Source organism: Mirounga angustirostris, unplaced genomic scaffold, assembly GCF_029215605.1.
Source record: "Mirounga angustirostris isolate CCGP_5_RB_7025 unplaced genomic scaffold, mMirAng1.0.hap1 SCAF_17, whole genome shotgun sequence".
Classification (NCBI taxonomy): domain Eukaryota; kingdom Metazoa; phylum Chordata; class Mammalia; order Carnivora; family Phocidae; genus Mirounga; species Mirounga angustirostris.
Genome location: NW_026991725.1, coordinates 55,371,418 through 55,381,809, shown reverse-complemented (window position 1 = coordinate 55,381,809; position 10,392 = coordinate 55,371,418).

Below are 10,392 nucleotides of genomic sequence, written 5' to 3'. Positions count from 1 at the left end.
TGGGGGAGACCCCTAGCCCCCTCTCTGCCCACGATCCCTTTCAGCAGCATCCCTGAGAGCCAGGGTGACCCCCCTTGGGCGAACAGCTCACCCCTCTCCCCCTCCATTTTACCCAGTGAAGCCGTCACTGGGCATCCCCCCAGGTTCCTCTCTCGCCTGCCCAGTCTACCTTCTCTTCTCTCCCATGCATGCAGCAGAGCTGGCCTGCGACCCACCAAGGACAGGCGGGGCAGACCACGGGAGGCTCATAACTGCCACCTTACCTGGTCCAGTCCCCGATCAGGCTTTGGGATGTGGGCTCAGCCAGGAAGAGGAAGCCCGAGTGAGAGGCGCCGGCAAGAGGGGCAGGTGGGACAGCGGCCATGGGATGGCCCATCCGCCCAGCTGGTTCCCATAGGCTCCCCTGCAGGGAGGAAGCAGCCAGCAGGACCCCAGGACACAGCCCTGCGCGCACTCTGCTCCCCACATGCACACGCAGAATCCCAAATGCTCCGCCGCCCTGTGCACCCCAGTGACCTGGGCGACCCCTCTTCCTTCCCCCGTTCTGCCGAGCTCCTAGTGCAAATTTCTACAACCTGCACACGACCCAGCCAAATTAACTGCCGCCGACACAGAGGAACGAGAAGACATTTTATTACCATTGCAATGATTAGTGTGTGACCAAAACAAGGCAGGGCTACGGATCAAAGCTGCAAGGTTCTAGTGATAAGCCCGTCGCCATGGGCTACGTGCCTTGGGGCTAGACGTGCCTCCTTTGATGCGTTTTCCAGTTCTTCTCACCTTCTGCCCTTTCTGGTTCTGGGCTGGTTTGGCTTCCTCTCTTGAAAGGCTGGCCAAAACCTTTTCCTTCACTCCAGGGCACCTGGGCCTCGGGGGTGGGGGGTGGGGGGTGGGGGAAATCTCTTTTAGGTGACACCCACTGTCCCTAGATGTGGGGCCACGCGGCCAGAGCGGTGTCCCGCCAGCCTAGGCCCCCTGCCCCACTCCTGCGGCAGGAAAGTGACTTCCGTGGTCAGAAGTCACGTGTTGTGGGAGTCCCCAGTGGATGGGGGGTTTGGGGGAGGGGGTTCGGGTAAGCCCGTGGGTGCGGGGCAGGCGAGCAAATCTAAATCCAAGGTCAGCTTTAATGAAGGCAATGCCGTCCCCACCAGGATGGAAGATACTTGGTGCAGATGGCAACACTGGGTGCAGTTTCCAGTGAGGGTTTCTCCGTCTGGCCGAGGGGGTGCAGTAGGTCAAGGTCAGCTCAACCTCCCGAGGGCGGGTCCTCGCTCGAGCGTCCTCAAAACCATTCCCACAAATGTTCCCCAGGATTCTTACAAAAGCTAATAATGCTGTTCTTTCCCACACTGTTTTCAGGCCCTGGGTGGGTCCAGGTCCGGGCCTGGGGGATTAGGAACAGGGATTAGGGCCCAGTGGCCATGTGGGTGCTGCCTCCTCCAGGTCTCGAGTCTTCCAGATGCTCCCAGATGACGGTGCTTTCCAGCTGGGCCTGCGCTCTGGGCTGTGGTTTAGCTGCCTGCAGGGCCAGCCTCCGAGGCTGGTGTTCTGGGACTCCAGCCAAGGCAGCCAACGTGGAGGCCCTGGCACCCTCCTGCGGGGAGGTGAGAACTTGGGGGTGTCGGCCCCCTCTCCAAGCTGCCCATCGCTATTGCGAGCATCCTCTCCCACCTCCTGTCCCGCATCCCCTGCGGCCTCCAGCAGCACACACCGCCCTGATAACAGTTCAGCTCCCGAGAACAGGGCCATGAATCCCCATGACTTGGGGAGCCTCTCGCTTCTTGGGGTGCCCTTCCCCTTGGGGCCCCGTGACTTACAACGTCCTCCCTTGTGCCAATTTCGGTGCCAATGACAGTTCTTTGGCGGAAACAGGAGAAATTACCTTGAGATGATACCATCTGAGCAAGGAAGGGGGGAGGGGGAGGGAGGACGGAGGGGAGGGAGTGGGGGCGGGAGGAATAATTATCAGCAGGTGATCACTGGCAGAAGAAAGTTGAGCAACCAGCCTGGAAAACAAGAGAATCCTGGCAACTTTGGACTCGGGGCTTTTCAGGCAAGCTCCTGAGATTACTCAGGGCAAACACCTTCCCATCGCAGAGGCCAATTCTTGGAAGATGGAGCAGGGATCAGCCAGTGCTGGGAAAGGAAGAGGAACACGCGGGGAGCTGGGTGCTGTGGCCGCGTGGGCTGGGGCAGTGGGTTCCCCCAAAAGGTGAGATGCCATACAGATAAAAAGGAACGGTATCTCCTACACATCCTGCATAGTAAATGCCCCCACCCCAAGTTAGCGTCTTCGACCAGCCACCATTTGTGTGCTGGGTCTGGGCTGGTGGCATCAGCTGGGGACCCTGGTGGCGAAGCCCTGGCATTTCTGTGTGAGCAAGCGCCCGCAGGCCGGCCTGGGCTGGACGGCCCCCAAGGGCTGGCAGGGGTGCCCGCTGAGGGTCACACTGCCCACCCGGATCTCCCTCCACACAGTCTCCCTGGGCTGCTTGGGCTGCTCACCGCGCGTGGGGTTGGCTTGAAGAGAGAACGTTCCAGGAGTACAAGAGGAAGCTGCGTTCGCAACAAGACACGGCCTGGGAATTGACACGGGTCACTTCTGTCTGTCGGCCAGAGCTAATCACAGGGCTTGCCCCACTCCTTTCTTCGCCCCATCTCCTCTCCCCTGCCCGGCCCATCCCCCACAGCCCGGCCCAGCAAGGGTGTAAGGGATGACGTCTCCGGCACACAGTGGTGAGGCTCGGGCCTGCCCAGGACCTTCCCACGGAAGAAGGACCTCAAGTCACAAAGTCCTGGGGGCAGTAGGAGGTGGGGGGTGGCGCAGGGGTCCTTGTCCTGGGCCTGCCCTCAGGTAACTGCTGGATACAGCGGATGCCGGGGCCTCTGCTAACCTCTTTCTTCGCTTGGTTACGCTTCACCACGTTTGTTTGCCCTTTGGCTACCCCAAGCCCTGCACCCCCAGGCCGGGGAGCCAGAGTTTCTCTCTTTAACCTCCACCCCGCCCCACTCACTGCCCTGTGACTGAAAAAACTCCCAGTTATCCACTGGGGAGAGTGGCGACTCTGGTCTTCTGGTCCCTCAGCCCCACATCCATCATCAGGACGAAGGATAGTGGGGAAGGACAAGGAGTCTGCCTCCTGCCTGTGCCCAGGCCTTCAGCTGAGCGGTGACCCACATCGCCCTGACCAAATGCCCGAGGCCACTCCGACACCCCCAAGACAGCTGCTTCCTTCTGTCCCTGCGTCCACCCAGCACCTCTTCCCTCCAGGCCTCACCCCCTCCTGCTCGCTCCTCCCTCCCTTCTCCCACAAGGCCTCACTGGGCACCTTCCCCACAGAACTGCCCAGAGGTCAGTCCCCACAGAGGCTTAAGGTGCTCCCAGGCCTGCGGGTGAGGGGAGGGACAGAGCTGCCAGAGCCTCAGCGGGAACGGCGAGGCCCCTACGTGAGGCCTGCCAAGAGCAAGGCTCCTAAAACCCCAAAGATGGTGGGGGGTGTTTCCTACTGGGAAAAAGTCTGCAGGAAAAAAGACGATTATTCAGCACTAGAGAGAAATGAGCTCTCAAGCCATGAAAAGACAGGGAGGCACCTGAAATGCGAATCGATAAGTGAAAGAAGCCGGTTTGGAAAGGCTGCATCTGTGTGATTCTAGCTATGTGACATTTACTGGGGACAGTAAGAGGATCAGTGGGGGCCAGGGGTGGGTGGAGAGGGAGGGGTGAACGTTTGGGAAGGAGGATTTTTCTGGCTCCCTGCTATTATATGTTTGTCAAAACCCCTAGAACATACACCATGGAGAGGGAACCCTGGTGTAAACTCTGGACTTTAATTAATAATCTGTATCCATATTGGTTCTTCAGTTATAATCAATGTACCATCCTCTTGCAAGAGATTAATACTCGGGAAAACCGGTGGGGTGGGGGCTTGGAGAGGGGACTGAAATTAAACTCTGTACTTTCTGTACAATTTTTATACGAATCTAAAAGTGCTCTAAAATATAAAGTCTATTAGGGGGCTCCTGGGTGGCTCAGTCAGTTGAGCGTCTTGATCGCTTGATCTCAGCTCGGGTCTTGATCTCAGCGTCATGAGTTCAAGCCTGGTGTTGGGCTCCATGCTCTCTGTGGAGTCTACTTAAAATAATAATAATAAAGTCTATTAAAAACTGATAGACAGGGGCACCTGGGTGGCTCAGTCGTTAAGCGTCTGCCTTTGGCTCAGGTCATGATCCCAGGGTCCTGGGATCGAGCCCCGCATCGGGCTCCCTGCTCCACAGGAAGCCTGCTTCTCCCTCTCCCACTCCCCCTGCTTGTGTTTCCTCTCTCTCGCTGTGTCTCTCTCTGTCAAAAAAAAAAAAAAAAAAAAAACTTTATTAAAAAAACGACAAAAAAATGATAGACAAAATCATAATAAAGGGGTAGCATTTACTGAGGTTTCTAAGGAAAAAACCCTCCCCCTTGTCCCTTCAGTTTAAGAATGCAATGGTAGGGCTATTCACAGTCACCAAAAAGCGGGGACCCCCCGAGTATGCATCGACTTGATAAAAGGACGAACAAAGCGGGGTCTATCCAACAATGGAATTTTATTCGGCCCTAAAAAGGAATGAAGGACTGACCCAGGCTACAACGTGGGTGAGACTGAAGACATGCAAAGTGGCTCTGAGAGATTGTGCGAACCAGGCAACGTCCCACACTGGGGCCAGGCTGAACTTAATTCAAACCCCAGGTTAGCCTGCGGCGCCCAGGACCAGCAGGTGCGCCAGAGGTCCCGAAGGACGGAGAGAAAGCGGGTAGGGGCAGGCCAGCTAACCAGGAGCCCAGGACCAGAAGGAGCAGCGGCGGGTACTCAGAGGGGGTAGAGGGAAGGAGGGGTGGCGAGCGGCCCCACTTGTGGGTGCAGGGAGGTGCCTCACTGACAGGAGGCCCCTAGGACGTCAGCCGGGAAGTGTCATCAGACCTGTGGTATCCTGAGGCACCAGAAGGGACAGCTCAGAGGCTGGGGTGAAGTTTGTAGCAGCTCCTCGTGGGTGAGGGGCCCCTGGGCGTCCCCCTCGCTCCCCAGCATGTCCTTCTCCACCAGGGCCTGTCTGCTCTGCCCCAGAGCAGCTTCGAATATAAGGAATGACAGAAGCCAAGGCCAAGACTCCAGCACCCACAACTTTGAGACGTCTAAAGTCACTGGAACCGGATACTGCCTGCCCTCAGACTTGACCAGATCCCCCAGGGCAGTGGAGGATTTGGAAGGCACAGGGTGCGCTGGGAGATCTCGGCTCCCAGGAAGGCTTACCCTGGGGGAAGCTCATGCTGGAAGTTTATGCTGGAGGGGGGAGCCCTGGGGACTTGTCCAGATGGGATCCGTCCAGCCACCAGCAGGGCGCATCCAGGGAGCGGGGCCTGAAGGCTTGGGAGCAGGGCTGCAGGGATCCCTCCCAAGGGCCACCCCGGGGCTAGGGCCCACTGTCCTCCACAGGCAGGGAGCGACTGGCCTGAAGCAAGGGGCTCTCTGAGGTCAAAGCAAGGCCAGGCCAGTGCATCTGCCTTGGGTGCTGGAGCGTGACCAGCCGGGAGCGCAAACAGGAAGCGGGGCCCTGGCTCCAGGCGGCCAAATGGTGGGAATAAACCCGACTTTATTGAAAAACAAGCTATAATGCAGCCCAGCCTGTGCGCAGTTGGCCCGGATTACGGAGCCTGGGGGCAGCCAGCTGGGGATGACACGCCTCCTGGAGCCAGTTGCCCAGGTCACGGTCACGGTCCCACAGGCGGGCAGGTGGGGGCCTCCTCCCACCGTGGGCCGCACCGGGAGGGGCCGCCCAGGGGTCCCCCCCACTGGCTGGACACAGTGTCTGGAAGGGGGTGGTCCTGTGAGCCACGTGGTCGCCTCCCCATCAGGCTGGGCCAGTCAGATCCTCTCTCCCGGGACTTCGCACTCGGGCCTGAGAGTCAGGGTCCGGGCGGGCAGGTGGAGAGGTGGTCAGCTTGGGGAAGCTGGTACCTGCTAGGCTGGGCAGAGCCGTATGAAACCCCAAGCTAGGGGCCCCCCCGGGTGGCTCAGTCGTCAGGCGTCTGCCTTTGGCTCAGGTCATGATCCCAGTGTCCTGGGATGGAGTCCCACATTGGGCTTCCTGCTCGGCGGGAAGCCTGCTTCTCCCTCTTCCACTCCCCTGCTTGTGTTTCCTCTCTCGCTGTGTTTCTCTCTGTCAAATAAATAAATAAAATCTTAAAAAAAAAAAAAAAGAAAGAAACCCCAAGCTAAAGCGGGAACTGGGGGCAAAGGCAGTGGAAGCAGCCAATTTGGCAGGAGAAAAGAGAAAAGCAGAGCCCACGAGAGGCAGAGCTGGGAGACCCCATCACCGCCGGAGGGAAGGGGTCGCAATGTCTGCCTTTCACTCTTTTGTTTTTCAACATTTTCCCATTTCTTGTTGCTGTGCGGCCTGTTCCTTTTCCCTATAAGATGACAGCCCTATCTTTCCATCCTCATTTTTCACTTGAGGTGATCTGAGTGGAGGTCTGTTCCTTGCAACCCTGACTTACGTGCGCCTGCCGGCTCCCCAGCCCACCCCCACCCCCAGTGCGTGTTGACCCCGCCGAGCAAACGATGGCCTCGCTGTCCTTCTCGTGGGTCTTGCCGGGGAGGCCGCCGGCCCAGCATGAAGGGCCGAGGATGCTCCCAAACCACCTAGCGAGACCCTTCCTGACCCATCAGATCACATGCCAGCCTGGGAGGAAAGAATTCATCCCCACTTTCCCTCACTCCTGTACCCCTTTCATGAGGGGTACCGACTGCTTGCTTAAGGGAGTGTTAAATCAATGAAACAAATTAGTTGCCCTATTTAAGCAAACCCAGACCTCAGCCTGTAAATGCTTCAAGGTTAAGAAATCAAAACCTGGGTGCCTGGGTGGCTCAGTTGGTTAAGCAACTGCCTTCGGCTCAGGTCATGATCCTGGAGTCCCTGGATCGAGTCCCGCATCGGGCTCCCTGCTCAGCAGGGAGTCTGCTTCTCCCTCTCCCACTCCCCGTTTGTGTTCTCTCTCTCGCTGTGTCTTTCTCTGTCAAATAAATAAATAAAATCTTAAAAAAAAAAAAAACTTTAAAAAAAAATTAAAAAAAAAAAAGAAAGAAATCAAAACCTAAGGACAATCCCAGTCAACGACGCTTTTCCACATAAAGCACAGGCTTAAGCTATAGCCAGATAATGTCCTTGATTTGCGTCTGCCTCTTTCTCTATAAAAAGCCTTTCCCCCCGGCTCCTGTCAGTGGAGTGCTCCTAATCACTCTGGTTTGCCTACCTGGTTTGAATAGATTTCTACTCAAATAAACTCTTAACCATTTTCCATTTGCCTCAGTGTATCTTTTTTTTTTTTTAAGATTTTATTTATTTATTTATTTGACAGAGAGAGAGAGACAGCGAGAGCAGGAACACAAGCAAGGGGAATGGGAGAGGGAGAAGCAGGCTTCTTGCCGAGCAGGGAGCCCGATGTGGGGCTCGATCCCAGGACCCTGGGATCATGACCTGAGCTGAAGGCAGACGCTTAACGACTGAGCCACCCAGGCGCCCGCCTCAGTGTATCTTTTAACAGGTGAGAAACGAAATGCGGTCAGTGAAGCTCGGTTAAATTAGGTTAAATTCTGATTCTGCCCCTTTCTCGTCGGGCAAGTCACTTCTTCTCTTTGGCTTGTTCTTCCTTTGTAACAAAACGTGACATGGATGGAATTAGCCTATGATCTAGCTTTTCCACCTCTGGGTATATACCCCGAAAGAATTGAAAGCAGGGACCCAAACAGATTTGCACACCCATGTTTATGGCAACATTACTCATAATAGCCAGAAGGTGGAGGCGACCCAGATGTCCAATGATGGATGAAGGCATAACCAAAATGTGGTAAATACATACAATGGGCAATCATTCATCCTTAAAAAGGAAGGAAATTCTGACACACGCCACACAACACATGAACATTGGGAACACTGAACAAACATTGTTTTAAGTGCAATAAATCAGTCTCAAGAAGATCAATGAGGTATTATATGAGGTATTTATATGAGGTACCTACAGTAGTCAAATCCATAGAGACAGAAAAGGAGAAGGGTGGTTGCCAAGGGCTGGGGGGGGGGGGGGAAGGAAGTGGGGGTTGTTGTTTACTGGGGGTAGAGTTTCAGTTTGGCAAGATGAAAAAATTTCTGGAGATTGGGTGCACAATAATACTTCACACGACTCACCGAAACACTTGGAAATGTTTAAGATGATTAATTTGATGTTATGTGTATTTTGCCACAATTAAAAACAACAACAAAAAAATTGAAACCTCACAGAAGGTGTTGATACGGAAGTGCTCGGAACATGGCAGACGTTTTTTTTTTTTTTTTTTTTTTAAAGATTTTATTTTATTTATTTGACAGAGAGAGATAGCGAGAGCAGGAACACAAGCAGGGGGAGTGGGAGAGGGAGAAGCAGGCTTCCCGCCGAGCAGGGAGCCCGATGTGGGACGCGATCCCAGGACCCTGGGATCATGACCTGAGCCGAAGGCAGACGCTCAACGACTGAGCCACCCAGGCGCCCAAGGAACATGGCAGACATTTAATAGATGTTAGGGTCTCTTTTCTTTCTTTCTTCCTCAAATTCTGGTCCTTGACGCCTGAAGCGGTAACACCATAGAGACTCGAGGAGACTAATTTATAAACAGCCCAGACTTTAACCTTTATGTCAATAAGCAGTGCAAAAATCCCTAGATTTCAGGGCACCTGGGTGGCTCAGTTGGTTAAGCAACTGCCTTCGGCTCAGGTCATGATCCTGGAGTCCCTGGATCGAGTCCTGCATCGGGCTCCCTGCTCGGCAGGGAGTCTGCTTCTCCCTCTGACCCTAACCCCTCTCATGTGCTCTCTCTCATTCTCTCTCTCTCAAATAAATAAATAAAATCTTAAAAAAAAAAAAATCCCTAGATTTCTTAAGTAGCTTCCATAATCCTCATATTAAGCTTTGTTGTGTTACAAATCCTTTGAGAAAGGGCGCCTGGGTGGCTCAATCATTAAGCGTCTGCCTTCGGCTCAGGTCATGATCCCAGGGTCCTGGGATCGAGCCCCCCATCGGGCTCCCTGCTCAGCGGGGGGCCTGCTTCTCCCTCTCCCACTCCCCCTGCTTGTGTTCCCTCTCTCACTGTGTCTCTCTCTGTCAAATAAATAAAATCTTAAAAAAAAAAGTAAATAAAAATAAATTAAAAATCTTACTTCTAGAAATTGAACACTCAAAAGTGAAAATTCCCAATTATGAGCTTGATAATAAAATAATTTTTATAGGGGCACCTGGGTGGCTCAGTTAAGCGACTGCCTTCGGCTCAGGTCATGATCCTGGAGTCCCGGGATCGAGCCCCACATTGGGCTCCCTGCTCGGCGGGGAGTCTGCTCCTCCCCCTGACCCTCCCCCCTCTGGTGCTCTCTCACTCTCTCTCTCAAATAATTAAAAAATAAAATCTTTAAAAAACAACAACAAATCCTTTGAGAAAGAGAAGGGGGAGTTGGAGAGGAAGATTCGAGAGGAAGCTTGAGCTTGGCTGGTGACTTTTTCATCCCTATAGATTCCATGCAGAGTATGTTTGCACGGAGTGTAGGAGGGTTTTGCTGTTACCAGGGTTTATGTAGAAACAAGTGTCTCTCGATCAGTCGTGTGTGAGTGGACGAGCAGACTCAGACATCTCTTCTCGTTTGATTCCTCTACTAACCTGTTCAGGGAGATAGGCTTATCTTGGTTTTACAAAGGAGAAGAGCAAAGCCCAGGGAAGCGAAGGGCTGGCCCCAATCTAGTAGTGGAGCCGGAGGATGAGGCTGGATCTGTATTTTATCCAAAGGACATGCTCTTTCTACCGCATCTGGGGTGAGAGCTTTTCTCCAGCCTTCCAGCTCCGCGCCCCTGGGCACCTTGCCTTGCACTGCTGTATCGGGAACCCATCTGCCCTGGGCCTGGAATGGAGGAGTAAGGAAAAGCGCTTGTGTGTTCTGTGTCTGCCTCTCCAGCCTCCATCACACCGAGCCCGGGTTTGGGGCAGAAGTCGTCACTCCTGTGTCGTCGGGTCCCCAACCCCATAAACTCTTACCAAGCGGTCAAGCTTTGGGGCACAGAGAGCTGTTGTCTTTCTCTGGCAGAACAGCTCTACCAGCACGAACATTTATTTACCAGAAGGTCACATGAGGACTTGTGAGCTCATGTCTGGTCCCGACTCAAAAGGGACGATGTTCTGTGACTGTAACACCCTGGGACCGGGCCTGGGCAGCGTTCCCGGGATGAATCTGGCAGTCGTTCGGGAAGCTTGGCACCTGCGTGGTACTGTTGTCACGTGAGGGGGCCCAGGGTGTGAGCTTTCTCCCCATCGCGCGATTTAAAACCTGGGTCAAACCAGAGAG